This window comes from Triticum urartu, chromosome 6, assembly GCF_003073215.2.
Source record: "Triticum urartu cultivar G1812 chromosome 6, Tu2.1, whole genome shotgun sequence".
Lineage (NCBI taxonomy): Eukaryota > Viridiplantae > Streptophyta > Magnoliopsida > Poales > Poaceae > Triticum > Triticum urartu.
The window spans coordinates 265,252,113-265,278,155 of NC_053027.1; positions in this window are offsets into that span (position 1 = coordinate 265,252,113).

Below are 26,043 nucleotides of genomic sequence, written 5' to 3' on the forward strand. Positions count from 1 at the left end.
TACAAAAAAATATACCATTTGTCTTTGATGATGATTGTGTATAAGCATTTGAAATACTTAAGAAAGCATTAGTCTCTGCACCTATTGTTCAGCCACCTGATTGGAATTTACCCTTTGAAATTATGTGTGATGCTAGTGATTATGCTGTAGGTGCTGTTCTAGGGCAAAGAGTTGATAAGAAATTAAATGTTATCCATTATGCTAGTAAGACTCTAGACAATGCTCAAAGAAATTATGCTACTACTGAAAAAGAACTTTTAGCAGTTGTATTTGCTTGTGATAAGTTCAGACCTTATATTGTTGATTCTAAGGTAACTATCCACACTGATCATGCTGCTATTAAATATCTTATGGAGAAGAAAGATGCTAAACCTAGACTTATTAGATGGGTTCTCTTGCTACAAGAATTTGATTTGCATATTGTTGATAGAAAAGGAGCTGAGAACCCCATTGCAGACAACTTATCTAGGTTAGAGAATGTTCTTGATGACCCACTACCTATTGATGATAGTTTTCCTGATGAACAATTAAATGTCATAAGTACTTCTCGTAGTACTCCTTGGTATGCTGATTATGCTAATTACATAGTTGCTAAATTTATACCACCTAGCTTCACATACCAACAAAAGAAAAAGTTCTTCTATGGTTTGAGACATTACTTTTGGGATGACCCACATCTTTATAAAGAAGGAGTAGATGGTGTTATTAGATGTTGTGTACCCGAGCATGAACAGGAACAGATCCTACGCAAGTGCCACTCCGAAACTTATGGAGGACACCACGTGGGAGATAGAACTGCACATAATGTATTGCAATCCGGTTTTATTGGCCTACTCTCTTCAAGGATGCCCGTAATTTTGTCCTATCTTGTGATGAATGTCAAAGAATTGGTAATATTAGTAGACGTCAAGAAATGCCTATGAATTATTCACTTGTTATTGAACCGTTTGATGTTTGGGGCTTTGATTATATGGGACCTTTTGCTGCCTCTAATGGATATACACATATTTTAGTTGTTGTTGATTACATTACTAAGTGGGTAGAAGCTATTCCAACTAGTAGTGCTGATCATAACACTTCTTTTAAAATGCTTAAAGAAGTTATTTTTCCGAGGTTTGGAGTCCCTAGATATTTAATGACTGATGGTGGTTCACATTTTATTCATGGTGCTTTCCGTAAAATGCTTGATAAATATGACTGACGGAGTCCTGGATTAGGGGGTCTCCGGACAGCCAGACTGTTGGACTATGAAGATACAAGATTGAATACTTCGTCTCGTGTCCGGATGGGACTCTACTTGGCGTAGAAGGCAAGCTAGGCAATACGGATATGTATATCTCCTCCTTTGTAACCGACCTTGTGTAACCCTAGCCCTCTCCGGTGTCTATATAAACCGGAGGATTTTAGTCCATAGGACAACATACAATCATACCATAGGCTAGCTTCTAGGGTTTAGCCTCTCCGATCTCGTGGTAGATCTACTCTTGTACTACCCATATCATCAATATTAATCAAGCAGGACGTAGGGTTTTACCTCCATCAAGAGGGCCCGAACCTGGGTAAAACATTGTGTCCCCTGCCTCCTGTTACCATCCGCCTTAGACGCACAGTTCGGGACCCCCTACCCGAGATCCGCCGGTTTTGACACCGACACTGGTGCTTTCATTGAGAGTTCCTCTGTGCCGTCGCCAGAAGGAAGGATGTCTCATCTCGTCTTTAAAGACGGTACTACTGTCGAGGGAGCTTTGGCTGTCGGCCAAACTCTCCGGCTAGGCGGTTTCATCATGACCGCCTATTCGCCACCGTGCCGACGATGACTTCTCGGGTCATCAAAAACAGCCTCCACGTCAAATCGGCGCTCGCCGAATAGATGGATCCAATAGAGCTCGCCTCCTTAAACGAGCTCTTAGATTGCATTGCCGCCCTGGGAGTTGCTACGGACTATGATCGGATTGGGCTTAAACCCGATCAAAGGGAGATTAACTCTCCGCCGGTCACCCATCATATTGCAGTGGTGGAGGAACAATGAGGCGACCTTTCCTCCATCTTGAGGACCAACTAAGTCCGGATTCACGAGCTCTCTGAGCCGGACGCTCGTTCGTGGGAGGACAACACCCAATCCCTGAACTTAGAGTCAGGCAGCTGGCCAGGGTTATCGGGTCACACCCCGGAACCGGAACTTTCAAAATTGGAAATTCCTTGGCCCCTGGATCCCAGATCAGGTGAGGGTTAGGATTCAATTCCACCCACTCACCCAAACATAAGCGATCTTTCCCACATCAGGCAAGAGCCCCAGGAAACAGTACATCACTACTGGGCCAGAGTCCTCCTTGCAATGAACAAGGTTAAGGACTGTCGCGAGGAAGACACAATCTTATTTTTCCACAATAATTGCATGGACAAGGGAATCCTTAACGCCATAAATCTCTGTGAGATAACATGCTTCGCTAACTTGGCGTCCATAGTACGAAAGTATTGTGCGATGGAAAGTGCCTAGAAAACCGAAACAAACTTTTGGGATAATCCAGCCCTGAAAACAAACCTAGTCTGAAATAAAAGGGTGCATTATCACAATACACCCAGGTTAACTACCAAAAAGCAAAAGCCCTCTACGGGGCAAGGAACCGTACTGGAGGGATGGCTCAACGGACCCTGCAAAATTCATAGTACAACGGATGCAATACCAACGCACAGCCTTAGAGCATGTTGGATACTCCGGCAGGTGGCCAAAAGTGGTGAGGATCTACTCCTCCCAAATACCACAGAGCACCATCCCGTGGACAACAATACGGTGTTAACGGTCCTTGAGACATTCGCGTCAAATAATAGATGCAAGTGAACACTCCGCAGCATGGCCAAAATCTGCCACGTAGCAGCAATAAATCCTTGGAGTGACACGGCTATTACCTTCAATGCCAATGATGAACCTAAATTCTGAACAGCCCGAGCACTAGCCGCTCTGGTCCTCAGTCCAATCGTGGACGGCTTTCGACTCACCAAGGTACTCATGGACGGCGGCGGCGGATTAATCCTCATCTATGAGGAAACTCTTCAAAAGATGGAAATAGACTGGAGCCGCATTGAGCAAAGTAACACAACCTTTAGAGGAATCATCCCCAGTCGGGAAGCACACTGTGCTGGGAAAATCACACTAGATGTGGTATTCGGCACGCCGGATAATTACAGGTCCGAAGAAATTACATTCCAAGTGGCCCCGTTCAGCAGTGGTTATCACGCTCTTTTAGGACGGGAGGCATTCACAATCTTCCAAGTCATACCACATTACGGGTACATGAAGCTCAAAATGCCCGGGCCCAACGGAATCATCACTCTTGCCAGCGATCTAGACACAGCACTCCGCGCCGAAAACAAAACAGCCGCATTGGCCCTCGAGGCATTATCTGAAGCCCTCTCGGCCGAGGAATTAACTACGCTACGCTCCAAAATGGACAGGGACGACGTGATACTCGACAAGAGATCCAAGTCCACCTCTTTTAACGAGCGGATGAAATAGTCAAATTCCAAGTCCACCCAACGGACCCTACAAAAACAGCCTCCATCGGGGCACAGCTAAGCCCCGCTGTGGACACCGCACTATGGGAGTTCCTGCGCGAGAACTGGGACATATTCGCCTGGCATCCCTCAGACATGCCAGGAATCCCACGCAGGCTGGCCGAGCATAGCCTCAATATCCTAAAGGGATTCAAGCCAGTCAAGCAAGCTCTTCGGCGTTTCTCTGAACCTAAGAGACAGGCCATGGGAGAGGAACTAGCCAAGTTATTGGAGGCCGGATTCATCAAAGAAATAAAACACCCGGACTGGCTAGCAAACCTGGTGATGGTACCAAAGAAGGACAAATCCTGGCGCCTTTGTGTCGACTTCAAAGACCTCAATAAAGCTTGCCCAAAGGATCTCTTCCCCCTCCCACGCATTGATCAAATCATTGATGCTACCGCAGGACACGAGTCATTGTGTTTCCTCGACGCATACTTCGGTTACCACCAAATCAAGATGGCGGAGTCCGACCAAGCCGCAACGGCATTCATCACGCCATACGGTCCCTTCTGTTTTAACATGATGAATTTTGGGCTCAAAAACGCCGGCGCAACATATTAGCGCATGATTCAAACATGTCTGGAGAAACAAATCGGCAAAACAGTAGAGGCATACGTAGATGATGTGGTCGTCAAAACCAAACACGTCGACTCTTTGATAGACGACATGAGGCTCACATTCGACAACCTCCGAACATATGACATCAAGCTCAATCCGGAAAAATGCGTTTTCGGCGTACCAGCCGGAAAGCTCCTGGGATTCATCGTCTCCAGTAGAGGTATTGAAGCTAATCCGGCCAAAATCCGAGCGTTGTCACAGTTGGCTACACCAACAGACCTCAAACAAATCCAGAAGCTAACTGGATGTGTGGCGGCTCTAAGCCGCTTTATCTCTCTCTTGGGAGAAAAGGCTTTACCCCTTTATCGCCTCCTTCGACGCACCGAACACTTCGAGTGGACGGACGCGGCCACAGCCGGATTGGAAGAAATAAAGGCCATTCTGGCAACCAACCCGATCCTGGCCGCACCAAACATCGGCGAACCAATGATGTTGTATATTGCGGCAACTCATCAAATTGTAAGCGCGGTGCTCATTGTCGAACGGGAAGCGGACGGACACAAATTCCCTCTTCAAAAGCCGGTATACTATGTATCCACTGTCCTCACTCCATGCAAATCACGGTACCCGCATTACCAAAAAATAGCATATGCGGTATTCATGGCATCACGGAAACTGCGACACTACTATCAAGAGTGTTCTATTACAGTAGCCTCGGAAGTGCCACTTAATGATATTATCAACAACCGCGACGCTATAGGCCGGATTGCCAAATGGGACATTGAGCTCCTCCCATTCGACATAACATACAAACCTTGGCGAGCCATTAAATCACAAGTACTGGCCAACTTCATCGCCGAATGGACGGAGGCCGAACTCCCTAAAGAGTACGGCGCATCCTCCAATTGGATCATGCACTTCGACGGTTCTAAAATACTGGCCGGTCTAGCGGTTTGCGTCGTCCTGACGTCCCCAACCAGAGATACCATTCGGTACATACTGCAAATATTGTATACATATTCCAACAATGCAGCCGAATACGAAGCTCTGTTGCATGGTCTTCGGATGGCAGTCTCCATGGGCATTCAACGCCTGGAGGTACGTGGGGATTCAAACCTTGCAATATCCCAAATAAACGGAGATTTTGACGCCAAGGATCCGAAAATGGCGGCCTATCGAAATGCCGTCCTAAAAATGTCAGCTCGGTTCGAGGGACTCGAATTTCACCATGTGGCTCAGGAAAACAATCAGGCGGCGGATATCCTCGCCTGCATCGGCGCAAAACGCGATGCGGTCCCTCCCAACATATTTCTGGAAAGGCTCTTCAAGCCATCCGTAGCATGGGAAGGGGACACCGGTAACAACAGTCCGGACCCGGCCAAAATACCCGATACCGAACTCTCTGACACAATCGGAGGCTCCGCCATAGAAATAACACCTTTAGCCCACGAAATAATGGCCATTATTGCCCCATGGACAGAACCATTCCTAGCCTACCTAACTAGACAGGGACTTTCGGAGGACCAAAATGAGGCACGCTGCATAGTGCGGCGACCCAAGGCCTACAGGGTCCATGAGGGAGAATTGTACAAGAAAAGCACTACCGGAGTCCTTCAAAGGTGCATCTCCGAAGAGGAAGGGCGGAATATTTTGGCAGAAATTCATGCCGGACTCGGCGGTCATCACGCCGCAGCCCGGGCTCTTGTAAGCAAGGCCTTCCGTACAGGATTCTATTGGCCAACGGCCCGGGCAGATGCACAGGACTTGGTCCAACGTTGCGCCGGTTGCCAGCTCTTTGCAAATCAAAGCCACATGCCACCCACTGCCCTCCAAACAATCCCCATTACATGGCCCTTCGCGGTCTGGGGGCTTGACATGGTTGGACCCCTTAAAAGGGGAACCCACAAGAAAAAATACTTATTGGTCATGGTGGATAAATTCACCAAATGGATAGAGGCTAAATCGGTTAAAACAGCCGAATCCGGACCAGTGATAGATTTCATGTCCGGGGTTGTACACCGTTACAGCGTCCCCCACAGCATCATCACTGATAACGGCACGAACTTCACGGTCGACGAGGTAAAACTCTGGTGCAGCAAAATGGGCATCAAGCTCGAGTATGCTTCAGTCTATCACCCACAAACCAACGGTCAAGTCAAACGAGCAAACAGTCTTATAATGAGCGGCATTTAACCCAGATTAGTGCGTTCCTTAACGGAGTCTGACACGCACTGGGTAGAGGAGCTCGACTCCGTACTCTGGGGGCTGCAGACCACGCCGAATCGTAGTACCGGATATACACCGTTTTTTATGGTGTACGGCGCAGAGGCAGTCTTGCCCTGTGACATAATTCATGACTCACCTCGAGTGCGCATGTTAGAAGAAAGAGAAGCCGAGCTCGATCGGCAGGACAGTCTGGACACCTTGGAGGAAGAGTGTCACAGCCCCAGTTCAGGCCTTGCCTGCCTTTGCATTAGCCTCTATGCATCATGTCTAAATTCTATTAATTTTGAAATGGGGACTGATAAACCCTAGCAGCAAGTGAAATACAACTAGGGTCAAATTAAATCTTTTCCATCTACCCAAAATGGTTTTTAGAAAAGTTCATCAATTTTGGAATGGGTGAAAACTTCTTCCAAAAATGATGCACACATTTCTAGGACATTTCTGGATTTTGGAGTTAATTCATACGTATTTGCATTTGGAAAATTAAATGCTATATAATATCTTAAATGTCCAAATAGTTCTGAACTTAAGTGAGGGCTGTTGGAAATATTCCATACAGAGCCCACAATTATTTTCAGGTTTTAGAAAATGCCTTAGCATTTTAATTAAGTCAAAACAATTACAGAAAAATAGAAAACAGAAACTAAATAAAAGAGAGAGAGAGAGAAGGAACAAACCTGGGCCTCCCCTGTGCTAGGCCCAGCCACCTGGCCGGCCCACCGAGGGCAGGGCGTCTTCTTCCTCCTGCCAGAAGGCAGAGGAGAAGACAGCCATGGCGCCGCGGCGTGCCACGCCGGCAGCTGCCTGCCTGGCTGCCCCCTCGTCACCCTGGACTCCCTCTGCGACGCCACGCTACCCCCCTGGACCCCCTTGACGCTCTCGCTCTCTCCCTGCCTCGCTCTCTCTCGCTCTCTCTCCAAAGCCGAGCGGAGCCATCGCCGCCGCTCGTCGTTGCCATGTCCACCGCCTCCCCTCGCTTCCCCGACCAGTCCAGGCGCTCCGCCACATCGTCCCCGACCTCTCCGCCAAGTCAAGCAAGCCGGGACGCACCGCAGCACCGCCATCGCCGTCTTCTTAAACCTCGGTCCGCCGAGATCGCCGGCGACCGTGCGCCCGCTCCGTTGCTTCCCTGAGCTCCCCAAGACCACCGCTGCACTCCCCGTGAGCTTCTCCTTCGATCCCCACTTCCCCCTGCTCGTTTGCGTCGTGTAGTCGCTGCCCTCTTTGAGCCCGAGAGCATCTCGCCACCGGCCATGGCGTAGCCGCGGCCACACCCGCGCAAGCTCCCAACCGAGCACTTCACCGCACTCGCTGTGTCCCTAGGAGCCCGCAGCACCCCTCCGCACCTCCTGCTGTGCCTCCTAGCGACGACCCCGAGCTCGCCCGAGCTCCGGCAGCCGCCAACGTCGTCGTCGACGTCTTTTCCAGCCACCCCAGGCCCGGCTACTGCCACCAGGCGACGTGCTGCAACGCCAGCTACCCGTAGAGACCAACCGCGGCACAAACCGCGGCCTGTACGCGAAACCCGAGCAACTCCGGCGAGTTGCCGCCACGGTTTTGGTCGCCGCCGGCTGAACTCCGGTGACTCCGACGTGGCACACTTAGTTAACACTAATGACGCCATTAGCTAATCATTGTGCCACTGACGGATGGGCCCCACGCGCTAATTAACCCCAGGATTTATTCCCTGTTTAACTTAAACTAAACCACCGGGCCCACACGTCAGGTTGACTTTGCTGACGTGGCCTTTGACCGGTCCCACCTGTCATTGACTCGAGCCAGCACTGTGTCACTGACCAGTAGGCCCCACTGGTCACGTTTGACCTGGCCAGCCACAGTTGACCTGATGACATCATTCTGACGTCAGCCTGACGCAGTAATGCTTTCTGGATTTTAAATAAATTAGAAATGATTTATTTAATTCAAAAAATGTCCATTACTTCCAAAAATCATAGAAATTCAACCGTAACTCCAAATGAAATAAATTATATATGAAAAATTATCAGAAAAATTCAAGGAATCTGTTTATGGCATTTTCATGCATGTTTGAGCAAGTTAACCTCACTGTTTAGTCCAAAACATGATAATGCACTATTTGAATTCATAGTTTGAATTTGATTTTGAACCTAGTGTTCAAACCAACTCCATTTAACTTGTTGCTAGTTGCATTAGCTCAATCAACAGCATATTGCCATGTCATGATCATGCATCATATTGTTGCATCGCATTGATTGTGTTCTTCCTTGTTTGCCGGTAATTGTCCCCTCTCAGTAGACGCTGCTCCGACGCTGTGATCGTTGACACTGATGAAGACTCAATGTTATCTTCAGAAGTGCCAGGCAAGCAAAACCCCCCTTGTTCATTCCGATACAATCCCACTCTCGCTCCTGCTCTCTTTTACTGCATTAGGACAACAACGTTTCAACTGTTACATGTTGCGGTAGTTGAACCCCTTTCCTCTGCATGACCTGTCATTGCCACAGTAAATAGATGAAACCCACTAGCATGAGTAGGAGTTGTCTCATTGCAGCCGTCCTCAAGGAACTGAGTTCTGTGTCTGTGATCCATGAACAGCTACTACCACTCATTGGGATCCTTAATTGACCCTCTCGGCTTCTTAATCACCCTAGTACTCTGTCAAGGAGTTGCAACTAGTTTCTGGTGTTTGTAGGTTATGTGTTGCCGGCCGTGCGTAGCGCTGACCCTAGGGGTGGGCTATGTTGCGGTAGATACACCGTGGCACGGTGTACCGGGCGCCGTTTGGTGTCTCGGGAACCCTGTTCACATCGTTCGGGGCCGTATGTGGAAACCTCGGCCGAACTCCCTGCGTATGGAACCTGGATAGGCGATAAACCTGGACTAGAGACTTAAGTGTTTAGGTAGGCCATGGCCGACACCCTCGCCAGGCTTCCGCTTGAAGGTTGCCGAGATACATGACGTGTATATGGTGGTAAGTGGTGGGAGCGTGTGTGAAGAAGTACACCCCTGCAGGGTTATCATTATCTATTCGAATAGCCGGATTCCTCGGATATGGAAACTTGGACCCCTTGCATAGTTCATAGACAAGTGAAAGTGGATACTCTAAAATGCGCAAGATAAGTGTGAGTGCTATGGATGGCGTTCTCGTAGGGAGACGGGAGCGGATCCATAGTGGTGTATTGATATGGTGAATATGTGGACTCGCGTGCGCCACCTCAAAAGAGTTGCTTGCAGTTGTAGTTCAGGTTAGCCACTGAGTCAAAGCTGGCTTGCTGAAGTTAAACTCCACCACCCCCCCTTGTTGATACCGATGCATATGTAGCTAGTTCTGATGTAAGTCTTGTTGAGTACCTTTGTACTCACGTTTGCTTAATTTATGTTTTGCAGAGAGACTTTAGTCTCGCTAGTAGTTCCGCGTGGACTTCGACGTTTAGCTTGATACCTCAGCTACGATCTTGTGCCCTCGGCAGGATCTGGTAGATAGTCAGGCTTCTTAGCCTTTTTCATTTGTAGATGTCTGTTCTCAGACATGTTAAGCTTCCGCATGTGCTTTGACTTGTATGCTATGATTGTTGGGTCATGAGACCCATGTTTGTAATATCTCGCTCCTCGGAGCCTAATGAATAAATACTTGAGTTGTAGAGTTATGTTGTGATGCCATGTTGTATTTACACATATCGAGCATATTGTGTGTATGATTGAAATGCTTGGTATGTGTGGGATCTGACAATCTAGTTGTTTATCCTTGGCAGCCTCTCTTATGGGGAAATGTAGTCTAGTGCTTCCATGAGCCATAGTAGTCTGCTACAGCCCGGTTCACCGGAGTCCTGTTAGCCTAGCACTACTGCTCAGGACACTTGACTGGCCGGCATGTGTTTCACTTCGTTCCTGTGTCTGTCCCTTCGGGGAAATGTCACGCGGTGACATCCGGAGTCCTGCCTAGCCTACTACAGCCCGGGTTCCCGGAGTCCTGTTAGCCCAGTGCTACAGCCCGGATTCACACGCTGCTGACCGACATGCTCGATGTGATTCATGTATGCCTGTCCCCATAGGTTAGTGCCGCTTTGGGTTCACGACTAGCCATGTCGGCCCAGGTTCTCGGTCATATGGATGCTAGCGACATTATCATATACGTGAGCCAAAAGGCGCAAACGGTCCCGGGCCATGGTAAGGCGACACCCGTGGGAATACCGTGCGTGAGGCCGCAAAGTAATATGAGGTGTTACCGGCTAGATTGATGTGACTTGGAATCGGGCTCCTGACAGCTTTGGTATCAGAGCCTGACTGCCTGTAGGATTACCAAGCCAAACCGGTCGAAGTTGTGTCTAGAAATGCTTTAGTTATGTAGGGGAATTGATTGTGGTAGGGAACGTAAGGCTCTTTTTACTCCTTATATCTTATGCCCTTCTGATCTGAGTCATCCTCTTCTCTTCTACGGGGATTAAGAACTAGGCCTTCTCATCTATCTATCAGGATGACATGTTACTAATCCATAGACTTATAGAATTGATAGTTTCAAGCCTCAGTTCCGTTCCTACTACCTCCGTATGTTGTCAGTTGATCTCGGAACCTTGATATTGTTGTTGAGTGGCTATGCCACCATTTTTGTAGGTTGTCTCAAATCTTTTTGAGCATTTACAACCGTTATGCTGTCCGAGTCATTCCAGGTTTCTAAATAGTCTGATGCATTTGCAAACCCCTTCCTCCTGTTCCTGATGTCCATTTGGGCCAGATTAATCACACTAACCGGTCAATTGAGGTACTCTATTGCCTCGACATATATGTTGGAGCTATTATTATGACCCTAGGTGTTTTAGGGAGTCACCTAGTAATCTAGCCATCTTTTGTGTTCCGGTGTGATGATTCTGGCCACCATTCTCGAAAGCATCCCGTGATGCCATTTAGTTAGTGGGTATTCTACTACTGGGTTTTGAACCCGAGATTCACCCTACTTACCTCATGTTGATAGTGTTGCTAGTTCCTTTAGGATATTAGTAACCTTGCATTAGTCCTTGAGGTCCGTGGTATATCCTTCTTCCAAATACTATGAACCGCCTATGGCAGAAGTTCTTTGAACCATAAGATCACAACCAGAGTGCTCTTGATGAGTTCTCCATTCTTCATTGTGAATCTGCCAGTCCTACCATTCTGCATGGGTTGTCCGGAAGAAATGTTGAGCTATGCTCGACATACTAATCTATGCATCCACAACTCAGAAAATTATATGTTCCTCGAGTTGTTCCTCTTCAGTTGTATTCCGACCATCTTCTATCAGTTGATAGCCAAGAGTATGTGTGCATTTGTGTTCATCGATGCCTATAATTCTCGTGGTCCGTCAAGCCATTCTATTCCAGAATGACTAGGAGAAACAAACTCCAGTACCTCGTCCACTTCTAGGATTGGGTCAAAGCAGTTGTATTCCGCATATCAAAATGCCAATCCAGTTTTTGATTATGTTCTACCCTGAAGTATTGCCCTCTTTATGTCAGGAATATCATATGAATTGCACAACCTCCTATGAACTCTTGATACAGTAATACTTCTTGCCATCATTGTTCGTTCCTCAGCTCCGTGTTATTATAACCGGAATGCCGACAAGTGAACCGTGATGTGTGAAAGCAATATTCCTAGCAACTCCGTTGCTTGGTTGTTAGTGGACAATACTCTCATTCTTAGCGTGCTGGTAATTAAATCATCATTCTAAGATTGACGTGCTACCTAGTCCATATTTCCGGGTGCACTCTTCGACCAATGAGTTAGGACTGTGATAATCCCTCGCTCCTTGATCATATCATCTTGCCCTGAAAAGCAAGATTGTTCTCGAGCTTAATAACATATCGGTGGTTCATGATTTTCCGAATATCTTCTCGGAGGTATCACCAGGCTGTCACCTGATCGCTATGTTGAGTTCGTGATCATGTTGGGTTTCCTCCAAACCACCCATTCTACAAGAATCTATGTTGGATACCCTGAGCTAGTTGGTTAAGCTAAACAGCAACTTGGAGAGTTGGAAGATGAAAACTTGTCCGACTTAGTTCATCACTAAGGGATATCCTTGTGTGTGTGTGTGTTGAAGAAAGATGATATCTTCATCGACTGATCCCCGTGATCAGCTGTTGAATCTATTATCTTGTCCAAACCTTGATTTGAGTGTGGGCTATCGTCAAATCAAATCAGAACCAACGATGTTCGTAATGTTGTCTTACTTGCGGTTGTCCCTCGAGCATACACCATTATATCTTTAGTCTAACCAATACTATCACATTGTTCACATAGTGGTGGAAGTCCAGTGATATGGAGATTCCGATGAGTTGTTGTTAAGCCCATCAGCAGCATTTTGTCTCCCCCATGATTCACGTTGAACATTACACTAGTGTTGGAAACTTTATAAGCATTGCCCTCATGTCCTGATCATGAAACATATGTCCGGTTGAAAGATGTGACTTCCTCTAATTCATGTGCATCTGATGTAAGTTGCCGCCGTGAATTCGAGAGAGTTTGTTTTTGCTTCCTCTGGAATCATCCCAAGTCAGTCATGCATGTGCGAAGTATTCTATGGTCTGATAGACTGATCATCTACATTCTATACGTATCCCTAGCACACCAAGCCACTGATTGATTTGTTCAAGGAGAAGAAGTTTCTTCTTAAGAGTTAGACCTACGCAAGGACTTCGTTATCCTCGTTGATGGTTCCCCCTGAACTCGGTAGTGTTTAATTTTAAGACTACCAGGTGACCATGCTTGTCTAGGACAACGTGTTCACATGCTTGTAGCAGAACCGGCTCATGTTTTGGAGCTTACTACCGTAGTTCATTCCCCCGAGAGCCTTGCAACGTCGTCTCCTTGATTTGTGTTGCAAACCTTCATTTTCCTTTCTAGACTCGATGAGTCTGGAATATCCTGACACCAACCAGATCTGAATCTCAGGCAGATATGATGGTTGGAGCATTTTCCAAGAACTATAATATTGGTCTCTCGATAACCGGTAAAGTGGATGTCGTGGCCAACACATCCAGCCGGAAGACCTATTATTGTAGTATCTCGATTGAAGAAAGTTGGCCACCTTCCCATGAGGATTTCGTAGGATTTACCTCCGTAGTTAATCCTTACGGATTCTTGTGCTCCCGAAGTCCAACCTTTCACTTGATGTCCTAGATACCAAACCATATCAATAAATGAGTTATCCTAGCACATCAAGGAGAACATTAGAAGCGGAGTGCTAATTGTCTCTCGGTCGATCATCCAGATTTTGTTTCCTTGGCCTCGCTAAGGTGAAATCTGAGAAAGTGTTATCTTCCTTTGCATCTGCATCATCCATCACCATTCATCATGGTGGTATGTTGTGTTGCCAGGATCCTTGACACAGATATTGGTAAAACCTTGATGAATATGGAGATGCTCAAGTTCTTGAGAACACGCGTAAGCACTAGGATTTATCGTCGACATTAACTGGGATCCGTTCTCAGTTTCTTCAATTATGCCATAACCTTTCAAACAATGGAATCTCTCTCTACTGTTGGGTTTCTTCCCCAGTTACCAGAATCATTCCCAACATTTGCATTTTGTTCCCAGCCTGCACCTCAGTAGTTGTTGTTCAGGATCATCTTCAAAAGTGGACTTACCATGGGTCCCATCCATTTCCGATGATAAGCAAAAATCATCCATTGCGTTGTCTTCAACAAGATAGTCCACATCATCCATCCTAGTCGGAGTATGCCATTCTTTCAAACCCCTTCCAACGATCGATTGTGATTACCTCAGGCTGGTATAAAGAGTTTCAATGATCTTTGTATCAAAAGTAATTCTTTTTGCCACTTAAGGGAATATTTCTACGAGTCACCTTCCTTAAGATGTCTCGCTATGGTATCATGGCAACCCAACCCCTAACTACGTTGACACCGTTCCCCACCCTCCTAGGTGTGGGAATTCCGCTACTTACTTAAACCTTGTCATATGCTCATTTCCATCATTCTTGATGTATGTATCGTGTCTCATCTCGACAGATGTCGCTATGTCTCGTTCTGTGAGTTGATCGTCGGTTGCTCGATCTTCAAGAAGATCGATTCTTCGAGAGTTTCTTTTCTTCTCGTCATTGCGAGGATGAAGATCTCAAAGGCAAGGATGTCAGAGTCAACGTATGCAATGAATCAACAACCCTAAGAGGTGCAACCTGGATCATGAAGATTATGTTAGTTTGTGTTCCCCCTTCATCTTACCCTACACCTGAATCTCGGGGCGAGATTCTTGTTTAGTGGGGGTGAGCTGTCACAGCCCCAGTTCAGGCCTTGCCTGCCTTTGCATTAGCCTCCATGCATCATGTCTAAATTCTATTAATTTTGAAATGGGGACTGATAAACCCTAGCAGCAAGTGAAATACAACTAGGGTCAAATTAAATCTTTTCCATCTACCCAAAATGGCTTTTAGAAAAGTTCATCAATTTTGGAATGGGTGAAAACTTCTTCCAAAAATGATGCACACATTTCTAGACATTTCTGGATTTTGGAGTTAATTCATACGTATTTGCATTTGGACAATTAAATGCTATATAATATCTTAAATGTCCAAATAATTCTGAACATAAGTGAGGGCTGTTGGAAATATTCCATATAGAGCCCACAATTATTTTCAGGGTTTTAGAAAATGCCTTAGCATTTTAATTAAGTCAAAACAATTATAGAAAAATAGAAAACAGAAACTAAATAAAAGAGAGAGAGAGAGAGAAGGAACAAACCTGGGCCTCCCCTGTGCTAGGCCCAGCCACCTGGCAGCCCAGCCACCTGGCCGGCCCACCGAGGGCAGGGGCGTCTTCTTCCTCCTGCCAGAAGGCAGAGGAGAAGACAGCCACGGCGCCACGGCATGCCACGCCGGCAGCTGCCTGCCTGGCTGCCCCCTCGTCGCCCTGGACTCCCTCTGCGATGCCACGCTACCCACCTGGACCCCCTTGACGCTCTCGCTCTCTCCCTGCCTCGCTCTCTCTCCCAAAGCCGAGCGGAGCCATCGCCGCCGCTCGTTGTTGCCATGTCCGCCGCCTCCCCCTCGCTTCCCCGACAAGTCCAGGCGCTCCGCCACATCGTCCCCGACCTCTCCGCCAAGTCAAGCAAGCCGGGACGCACCGCAACACCGCCATCGCCGTCTTCTTCAACCTCGGTCCGCCGAGATTGCCGGCGAGCGTGCGCCCGCTCCGTTGCTTCCCCGAGCTCCCCAAGACCACCGCTGCACTCCCCGTGAGCTTCTCCTTCGATCCCCACTTCCCCCTGCTCGTTTGCGTCGTGTAGTCGCCGCCCTCTTCGAGCCCGAGAGCATCTCGCCACCGGCCATGGCGTAGCCATGGCCACACCCGTGCAAGCTCGCAACCGAGCACTTCACCGCACTCGCTGTGTCCCCAGGAGCCCGCAGCACCCCTCCGCACCTCCTGCTGTGCCTCCTAGCGACGACCCCGAGCTCACCCAAGCTCCGGCAGCCGCCAACGTCGTCGTCGGCGTCTTTTCGGGCCACCCCAGGCCCGGCTACTGCCACCAGGCGACGCGCTGCAACACTAGCTACCCGTAGAGACCAACCGCGGCTCAAACCGCGGCCTGTACGCGAAACCCGAGCAACTTCGGCGAGTTGCCGCCACGGTTTTGGTCGCCGCCGGCTGAACTCCGGTGACTCCGACATGGCACACTTAGTTAACACTAATGACGCCATTAGCTAATCACTGTGCCACTGACGGATGGGCCCCACGTGCTAATTAACCCCAGGATTTATTCCCTGTTTAACTTAAACTAAACCACCGGGCCCACACGTCAGGTTGACTTTGCTGACGTGGCCTTTGACCGGTCCCACCTGTCATTGACTCGAGCCAGCACTGTGTCACTGACTAGTAGGCCCCACTTGTCAGGTTTGACCTGGCCAGCCACAGTTGACCTGATGACATCATTCTGACGTCAGGCTGACGCAGTAGTGCTTTCTGGATTTTAAATAAATTAGAAATGATTTATTTAATTGAGAAAATGTCCAAAACTTCCAAAAATCATAGAAATTCAACCGTGACTCCAAATGAAATAAATTATATATGAAAAATTATCAGAAAAATTCAAGGAATCTGTTTATGGCATTTTCATGCATGTTTGAGCAAGTTAACCTCACTGTTTAGTCCAAAACATGATAATGCACTATTTGAATTCATAGTTTGAATTTGATTTTGAACCTAGTGTTCAAACCAACTCCATTTAACTTGTTGCTAGTTGCATTAGCTCAATCAACAGCATATTGCCATGTCATGATCATGCATCATATTGTTGCATCGCATTGATTGTGTTCTTCCTTGTTTGCCGGTAATTGTCCCCTCTCAGTAGACGCTGCTCCGACGCTGTGATCGTTGACACTGATGAAGACTCAATGTTATCTTCAGAAGTGCCAGGCAAGCAAAACCCCCCTTGTTCATTCCGATACAATCCCACTCTCGCTCCTGCTCTCTTTTACTGCATTAGGACAACAACGTTTCAACTGTTACATGTTGCGGTAGTTGAACCCCTTTCCTCTGCATGACCTGTCATTGCCACAGTAAATAGATGAAACCCACTAGCATGAGTAGGAGGTTTTTGAGCCTTGATGTGGCTACTCATTCATGCTTGTTTGTCATGCCTACTATTGCATAGAGTTGTGTCAGGTCTGATTCATCAGGAATGAATCGGAGGTGTGTGAACATGTCCTACTGTGTGAGCTAAGTGTGTGAACACGATTTGGTAAAGGTAGTGGTGAGAGCCCATGTAGGAGTACATGGTCGGTTGTCTCATTGCAGCCGTCCTCAGGAACTGAGTTCTGTGTCTGTGATCCATGAACAGCTACTACCACTCATTGGGATCCTTAATTGACCCTCTCGGCTTCTTAATCACCCTAGTACTCTGTCCAGGAGTTTCAACTAGTTTCTGGTGTTTGTAGGTTATGTGTTGCCGGCCGTGCGTAGCGCTGACCCTAGGGGTGGGCTATGTTGCGGTAGATACACCGTGGCACGGTGTACCGGGCGCCCGTTTGGTGTCTCGGGAACCCTGTTCACATCGTTCGGGGCCATATGTGGAAACCTCGGCCGGACTCCCTACGGATGGAACCTGGATAGGCGATAAACCTGGACTAGAGACTTAAGTGTTTAGGTAGGCCGTGGCCGACACCCTCGCCAGGCTTCCGCTTGAAGGCTGCCGAGATACATGACGTGTATATGGTGGTAAGTGGTGGGAGCGTGTGTGAAGAAGTACACCCCTGCAGGGTTATCATTATCTATTCGAATAGCCGGATTCCTCAGATATGGAAACTTGGACCCCTTGCATAGTTCATAGACATGTGAAAGTGGATACTCTAAAATGCGCAAGATAAGCGTGAGTGCTATGGATGGCGTTCTCGTAGGAAGACGGGAGCAGATTCATTATGGTGTATTGATATGGTGAATATGTGGACTCGTGTGCACCACCTCAAAAGAGTTGCTTGCAGTCGTAGTTCAGGTTAGCCACTGAGTCAAAGCTGGCTTGCTGCAGTTAAACTCCACCACCCCCCCCCCTTGTTGATACCGATGCATATGTAGCTAGTTCTGATGTAAGTCTTGCTGAGTACCTTTGTACTCACGTTTGCTTAATTTATGTTTTGCAGAGAGACTTCAGTCTCGCTAGTAGTTCCGCGTGGACTTCGACGTTTAGCTTGATACCTCAGCTACGATCTTGTGCCCTCGGCAGGATCTGGTAGATAGTCAGGCTTCTTAGCCTTTTTCATTTTTAGATGTCTGTTCTCAGACATGTTAAGCTTCTGCATGTGCTTTGACTTGTATGCTATGATTGTTGGGTCATGAGACCCATGTTTGTAGTATCTCGCTCCTCGGAGCCTAATGAATAAATACTTGAGTTGTAGAGCTATGTTGTGATGCCATGTTGTATTTACACATATCGAGCATATTGTGTGTATGATTGAAATGCTTGGTATGTGTGGGATCCGACAATCTAGTTGTTTATCCTTGGCAGCCTCTCTTATGGGGAAATGTAGTCTAGTGCTTGCATGAGCCATAGTAGTCCGCTACAGCCCGGTTCACCGGAGTCCTGTTAGCCCAGCACTACTGCTCAGGACACTTGACTGGCCGGCATGTGTTTCACTTCGTTCCTGTGTCTGTCCCTTCGGGGAAATGTCACGCGGTGACATCCGGAGTCCTGCCTAGCCTGCTATAGCCCGGGTTCCCGGAGTCCTGTTAGCCCAGTGCTACAGCCCAGATTCACACGCTGCTGACCGACATGCTCGATGTGATTCATGTATGCCTGTCCCCATAGGTTAGTGCCGCTTTGGGTTCATGACTAGCCATGTCGGCCCGGGTTCTCTGTCATATGGATGCTAGCGACATTATCATATACGTGAGCCAAAAGGCGCAAATGGTCCCGGGCCATGGTAAGGCGACACCCGTGGGAATACCGTGCGTGAGGCCGCAAAGTAATATGAGGTGTTACCGGCTAGATCAATGTGACTTGGAATCGGGGTCCTGACAAAGAGCACGATGTAGCCAAAGCCCGTTCCGCATTTTACCAGCAACAGGCTCGCAGATACCAAAGCAGAGAAGTACGGGCCAAAACTTATAACGTTGGCGAACTAGTTCTACGCCTACCGGATAAGAAAAAGAACAAGCTCAAGCCCAAATGGGAAGGTCCCTTCATTATCGACCAAGTTCTGACCGGTGGACCGTACCGACTGTGGGATGCATTGACTAGTCGACTCGAGCCGAACACACGGAACGCAGCCAGGCTCTGAAGATTCTACGCCTAGCACCGGACTCTATGTTAGTCCCCTCCCTTTGTCCATTTTCTGCATATGCATCATCTGTCTTGTTTCCCTTTCTTTCTTTTTCTTATTATTTCTCTAGGCCTTCAAGGGTCACCTTGTGCCTCACTTGTACATTACAGATGCGCTAGCCGCACTCTCCATACCTGGGGGCTTCTTTCACAGAAGCTTAAATTATTTACCTGGGCCTCACGCCCAACACATGTGTTATACTTCCGCATGTACCTTTTTTCACCATTATATGCGTCGATATGACTTAAGTTTTGCCAAGCTGGGTTGCCTGGCTCTTGTATTTATGCCCTACGTTCCCGTTAATTCGGCTAGGCCATAAGGGGAGCACCTCTGCGATTGTTACTGCCGGGTCAGCCGGATGTGTACCTTAGACTGGGTGAAGCTAGCGTTCTTAAGGGAATATTCGGTCGGTGAACAAAAGATGACTTTTATTTATTATCCATATCTGCCCCCAGATGCTTTTTCTGTGTTTCTTATCGCAGTCCGGACATGCACTTTAGGGCATGCTTACCCAGGGAAAGGAACCCTTAACGGAACTATTCTCCCTGGAAGATGTTTCTTACTACCCATGTAATATAACATAACTAGTTGGGCACTTGTCTGATAAAGCACTAATGACCCCTACGCCTGGTCTCCACGCATACCCCGGTTCTTATATAACTGAGCGGGTATTCGGATTCACTCCGGACTATCGGGCCCGAAGGTTGAAGCAAAAAGGTCCGCAACGACAAATGATCTACAATCCGGCTAGAAGGCATTATACATGTCACTTTAATTACATAGTCATGCAGACTGACTAAACTCCTCTTCTATACCATCCAACAGGCGGTCTAGCTTACAATCCTGTTGGGAATACTTTGTGGCTAATTCTACTTGCCCATAAACTAAGCTAACGGGGATCTCTTTTCCGTCGGGCCCCACAGGTCCGACCGCGGTCATGTGATTTGGGTCTGCCTTGGTATACCGAGTCTTCACCATGGCCCAGGCCTCTCTAGCACCCTGTCAGCAGGCCGATATCTTCCATAATCGGAGGCGCCACCGTGCTCCCTTGAGCTTCTCCGTAAGCTCTGCAACGCCCTCTTGCAAGGAGACAGATGGCCACAAAGCCTGGGCAACACCTTGCATCACATGCCGAACTTGTTCGTGCAGATGTGACAGCTCGGACAGAAGATCACCCGCAGACCCGTGCATTTCCTCCGCGGGACGACCCGTCAGCATACCTATAGACATAACGTTGTTAATTGACTTCTTCGCCGAACTCCTTTAGTAGGATTCGTTCAAGCACTTACTAAAAATGCCGCGCCGAAGCCGCTTATTCTGCTTCTCAGAGTCCGCAAGCTGGCCCCGAACGTCTTTTAGTTCAACGCTCAGCTTAACATTGGCATCTTGAAGACTGTTTTTCTCCAGCATAACCTTACTCAGCACGCGTTTGCCAGCCTCTAGCTGTCGCATAACATGCTGGTCCCCCAAACTTTCTCCGGACTCATCTGCAAAATCAATTGTTAGATCTGCAGACACGCCGCACACTATATGGTAATCACCATTCTTTAAAGTAAATGTTACCAGCAGGAGGCTTTTTCTGTTCCTGCAATGCGGCAAGAGCGGCCCCTAGTTGGTCTTGCATTCCTCCAGCTCCTGGTACAACCTAGTATTCTTCTCTGTAAGAACCTGCACATTATAGATGATCCTTAAATCAGTTCTGCTAACTGTTTCAAGTCTCAGGGGCTATTGATACATATAAATCATCAGATTTACTCACCCGTACATCCTTTACATACTGCTCTGTGGCTCTGGCTAGACCATCTTGAGCAGCACAGAGGTACGCCTCTCCAGAATTGAAGGCGTCGAACGCCTCTGGTGAGAAACAAGCGTCGCAGAGTACGGCCCGGCGGCGCCTATGATTCATGGCGCTTTCCACTTCTGAGTTTGTAGCGGACAATCTATCCGCATCCTCTGTTGGGGGATTATCCGGCGCCTGCCCCATATCGCCTTCTGCCTCTATGTCCGGTCCTGGCGCCTGACTGGTGGAAGCTTGGTTGGCAGCATCGCCGGACATATTCCGGCGGGCGTTCTTTCTGTTAAAGAAACGCGGGCGTCATTACATTTCGAAAAAGACGACAACCACGGAGCAGGGTTTTTCCTATACCTTTGCGCTGGCATCTCCGTCCTGACTGCCTTCCTTTTTGGCCTACCCGGCCTCGGCACCTCTTGTTGGCGAGTTGTCGCGGGTTTAGCAGGGTGTCCCGAATGCCTTCCCTGTAAAAGATGCCATGTGTATATGGTGGGTGAAGTGCCTAAAAGGGGATCCTAGTTTTGGAGTTGGGACTTTTTGATTTTTCTTACCTATGATGCAGGAAGCAGTCCGGGATAGTTGGCCGTAATGGCCATCAGGGCATCGTCGCAGCTTAACTGATAGAACTGCCGGTCTATCAGTTCCACGAAGATAACCGGATCTTCTTCGAGTCCGGAATGGATGGCCCGGTCAGGGTCCTCTGGTTGTGGAGAAGGGTTGCTGACCTCCTTTATGGCTTTTCGCAGTTCCTGCCGCAAGGTGGCAAGGTGAATACTTACGACTAAGAATGCGGGAAAAATGGGAGCAGGGAAATATAACTTACCCAGCTTGGAGGAATGTACATAGAGAATACATCCCATGGCTTGATGCGGGTGAACTCCTCTTCCTCGCCCTTGAACAGTTCGGACAGAATCTTCGCTAGAGTGGCAGCATTGTCCGGACCCTTACGCCCGCAGCGGGTGGCGTCATTCGCCCTGTTATAACACCACAAGGGGTGCCCACGATATTGAAGTGGCTGCACTCCCCGCATTATGCAAATCGACATAACTTCGATTATTGTCAATCCGGATCGAGCTAGTGCTTTGATCCGGTTCATCAGATAGAGGACTTCTCCGTTGTCTTCCGCCTGGGGGCTCCGTGGGCGCCAACTTCGGCGCTTCTTCAGAGGAGCATTGTTGAACTCGGGCAGACCCCGCCGAACAGGGTCCGGAAGGGGGACGTCCTCCATATAAAACCATTCTGAAGGCCAGTCTTCGGACGGCTTCTTCGGGGTACCGGACAAATATCCGGTATCGGCGATGCGCCATACTTCGGCTCCGCCCACTTGATAAAGTGATTCCCTCTGTGTGCGAGGGACAAGGCAAAATAGCCTTTTCCACAGCTCGAAGTGAGCCTCGCAGCCCAGGAACAACTCGCAGAGAGCAACATAGCCAGCAATGTGTAGGATGGAGGCAGGGGTGAGATTGTGTAGTTGGAGGCCGTAGAACTCCAGGAGCCCGCGGAGGAACGGATGAATTGGAAATCCGAGTCCCCTTAGTAAGTAAGGAACAAGACAAGCCCATTCCCCCATGGAGGGACAGGGAAAGTTCTCCGCTTGCTCCCCGCCATTGTAGGTGGCGAGCCCAGCTCGAACGGGCACCATGTACGCCGGAGGGAGAAATCCCTTAGTCTACAGCTCGACTAATCGACTGTGCGGGACTGAACACCTCTCCCAATCACCGGGCTTAGGGCTACGGGGGCAGGAGGAGGAGCTGTGGAGGGCGGCCATGCTGGAATGGATCTTTCCCAAGCACGCTCTGATGAATTCTCGCTAGGGGAGGATGATATGAATTGGATCTAAGAATCCCCATCCCTTTCATAGACAATTTATTTATCTGGCTAGGGGGGCGAATGTAAAAACGCTCTGGCGCCTCGTATTCATTCGACGCGTGGGAGATAGCCCTTATTGGGCACAGAAGCCAAGAGGTTCAACATTTATGGAGCCGGACACTTCTTACGAACACTTGAAAGTTGGAGAAGAACCCGCCCTGCAATGACGAAGACAACACTGCGCGTCGGACTCATCGTCATTGAAGCCTGGTTCAGGGGCTACTGAGGGAGTCCTGGATTAGGGGGTATCCGGATAGTCGGACTATATCCTTTGGCCGGACTGTTGGACTATGAAGATACAAGATTGAAGACTTCGTCTCGTGTCCGGATGGGACTCTACTTGGCGTAGAAGGCAAGCTAGGCAATACGGATATTTATATCTCCTCCTTTGTAACCGACCTTGTGTAACCCTAGCCCTCTCCGGTGTCTATATAAACCGAAGGGTTTTAGTCCGTAGGACAACATACAATCATACCATAGGCTAGCTTCTAGGGTTTAGCCTCTCCGATCTCGTGGTAGATCTACTCTTGTACTACCCATATCATCAATATTAATCAAGCAGGACGTAGGGTTTTACCTCCATCAAGAGGGCCCGAACCTGGGTAAAACATTGTGTCCCCTGCCTCCTTTTACCATCTGCCTTAGACGCACAGTTCGGGACCCCCTACCCGAGATCCGCCGGTTTTGACACCGACAATGACGTCAATCATAGAATTGCATCTCCGTATCACCCACAGTCTAGTGGTCAAGTAGAATTGAGTAATAGAGAACTCAAATTAATTTTGCAAAAGACTGTCAATAGGTCTAGAAAGAATTGGTCCAAGAAACTTGACGATGCATTATGGGCCTATAGAACTGCATATAAAAATCCTATGGGTATGTCTCCGTATAAAATGGTATATGGAAAAGCATGTCACTTACCTCTCGAACTAGAACATAAGGCATATTGGGCTATTAAAGAGCTCAACTATGATTTCAAACTTGCCGGTGAAAAGTGGTTATTTGATATTAGCTCACTTGATGAATGGAGAACCCAAGCTTATGAAAATGCCAGGTTGTTTAAAGAAAAGGTTAAAAGATGGCATGACAAAAGGATACAAAAGCGTGAGTTTAATGTAGGTGATTATGTATTGCTATACAACTCTCGTTTAAGATTTTTTGCAGGGAAACTTCTCTCTAAATGGGAAGGCCTCTATGTTATCGAGGAGGTCTATCGTTTCGGTGCCATAAAAATCAACAACTTCGAAGGCACAAATCCGAAGGTGGTAAACGGTCAAAGATTCAAACACTATATCTCAGGTAATCCTATAAATGTTGAAACCAATATTATTGAAACCGTAACCCCAGAGGAATACATAAGGGACACTTTCCAGAACATTTCAGACTCCGAAAAGGAATAGGTATGCGGTACGGTAAGTAAACCGACTCCAAAACAATTTTAAAGGCAATATTTCTCCGTTTTGGAATATTTAGAAAAATAGAAAATTAAGTAGCAGTCCTGGAAGGACACGAGGGCCCCACGAGGGTGGAGGGTGCGCCCTACCCCCCTCGGCGCGCCCCCTACCTCGTGAGCTCCTTGTGTGCCTTCCGAACTCCATTTTCTTGCACAATACGTATTTTGGTCGGTAAAAATTCATTATATAATCTCCCGGGGGTTTGGACTCCCGTATCACGCAAAAATCTCCTGTTTTTGTTTCGAGCTGTTTTTCTGACAGATCTAGATTATCATGATGTCCCCATGTGCTTCCAAGGACAAGTTCTTCGAGATGGTAATCAACCCTTACCTCGCGGAGGTGCTGCGACACCCTCAAATCATTGAGATGTGTGATGGGTTGCTGCACATCTGCGATGCTGAGGGACCAAAGGGAATCGGAAGTGTGGAGACGAGGCTCGAAGCAATGAAGCAACAAGTTTTCAAGTGTAAGGGGATGGTGGAGCGTGGAATCAACGCTAGCCACATGATGCTCGCGGAGTTCACTAACAACTACAAGTCGGATGCCAAGAACACCGAGGAGGCCATCTTCAAGCTATATGAGAAGATCGAGCACCTCCAAGCCCAAATCTATGACCTGCAAAACCAAAACTGTGAGTATGAATATAGATTCAAAAGAATGAGTTTGGCTGCAGATTCGAGGATTCCGGAGACTCGATCATCTTTCTATGATGGTGAACCTATGCCTTGGAAGATGGATGACAAGCCCGCATCATCAACAACACCTCCACCGTCTCCTCCAACAAAGAAGAATTGAGTATCTGGGTATGGGCACTCCACTTGGCAACAACCAAGCTTGGGGGAGTGCCCCGGTATCGTATCACCATCACTTTTATCTTTACCGTTTTCCTTAGTTTGATCTTATTAGTAGTATTTTGATCTAGTAGAATAAAGTTTATGGCATGATCTAGTTGTGATTTTTGCTTTATTATCCTTCTATCTAATCGAGTCCGTGAGCTATATAATAAAGATTAGTGTTGAGTCAAGGGCTTGATTATTTTGCCATGATCCTAAGTGAATAAAAGAAAAGAGAAAGAAATAAAAAGAAACAAAGAGATCATATGGATCTCATGGAGAGTAATGAGCTCACATAGAAAAGGTATGATGAGTAAAAGTTGTTGAGAGTTGACAAGCATAGTTTTGGTCATCGTTGCAATTAATAGGAAGTAATAAAGAAAGAGAGGTCCTCACATATAGATATACTATATTGGACATCTTTTATGATTGTGAGCACTCATTAAAATATGACATGCTAAAGAGTTGACATTGGACAAGGAAGACAATGTAATGGGTTATTTTTTATTACATCTGAGATAAATTATATTTTCTTGGATCCTCCAACATGTTGAGCTTGCCTTTCCCCCTCATGCTAGCCAAATTCATTGCACCAAGTAGAGATACTACTTGTGCTTCCAAATACCCTTAAACCAGTTTTGCCATGAGAGTCCACCATATCTACCTATGGATTGAATAAGATCCTTCAAGTAAGTTGTGATCGGTGCAAAGCAATAAAAATTGCTCTCTAAATATGTATGATTGATTGGTGTGGGAGAAATAAGCTTTATACGATCTTGTGATGTGGAAGTAATAAAAGTGACGGACTGCATAATAAAGGTTCATATCACAAGGGGCAATATAAAGTGATGTTCTTTCGCATTAAGATTTTGTGCATCCAACCATAAAAGCGCATGACAACCTCTACTTCCCTCTGCGAAGGGCCTATCTTTTATCATAATCTTCTACCTTATGCAAGAGTCATGGTGATTTTCA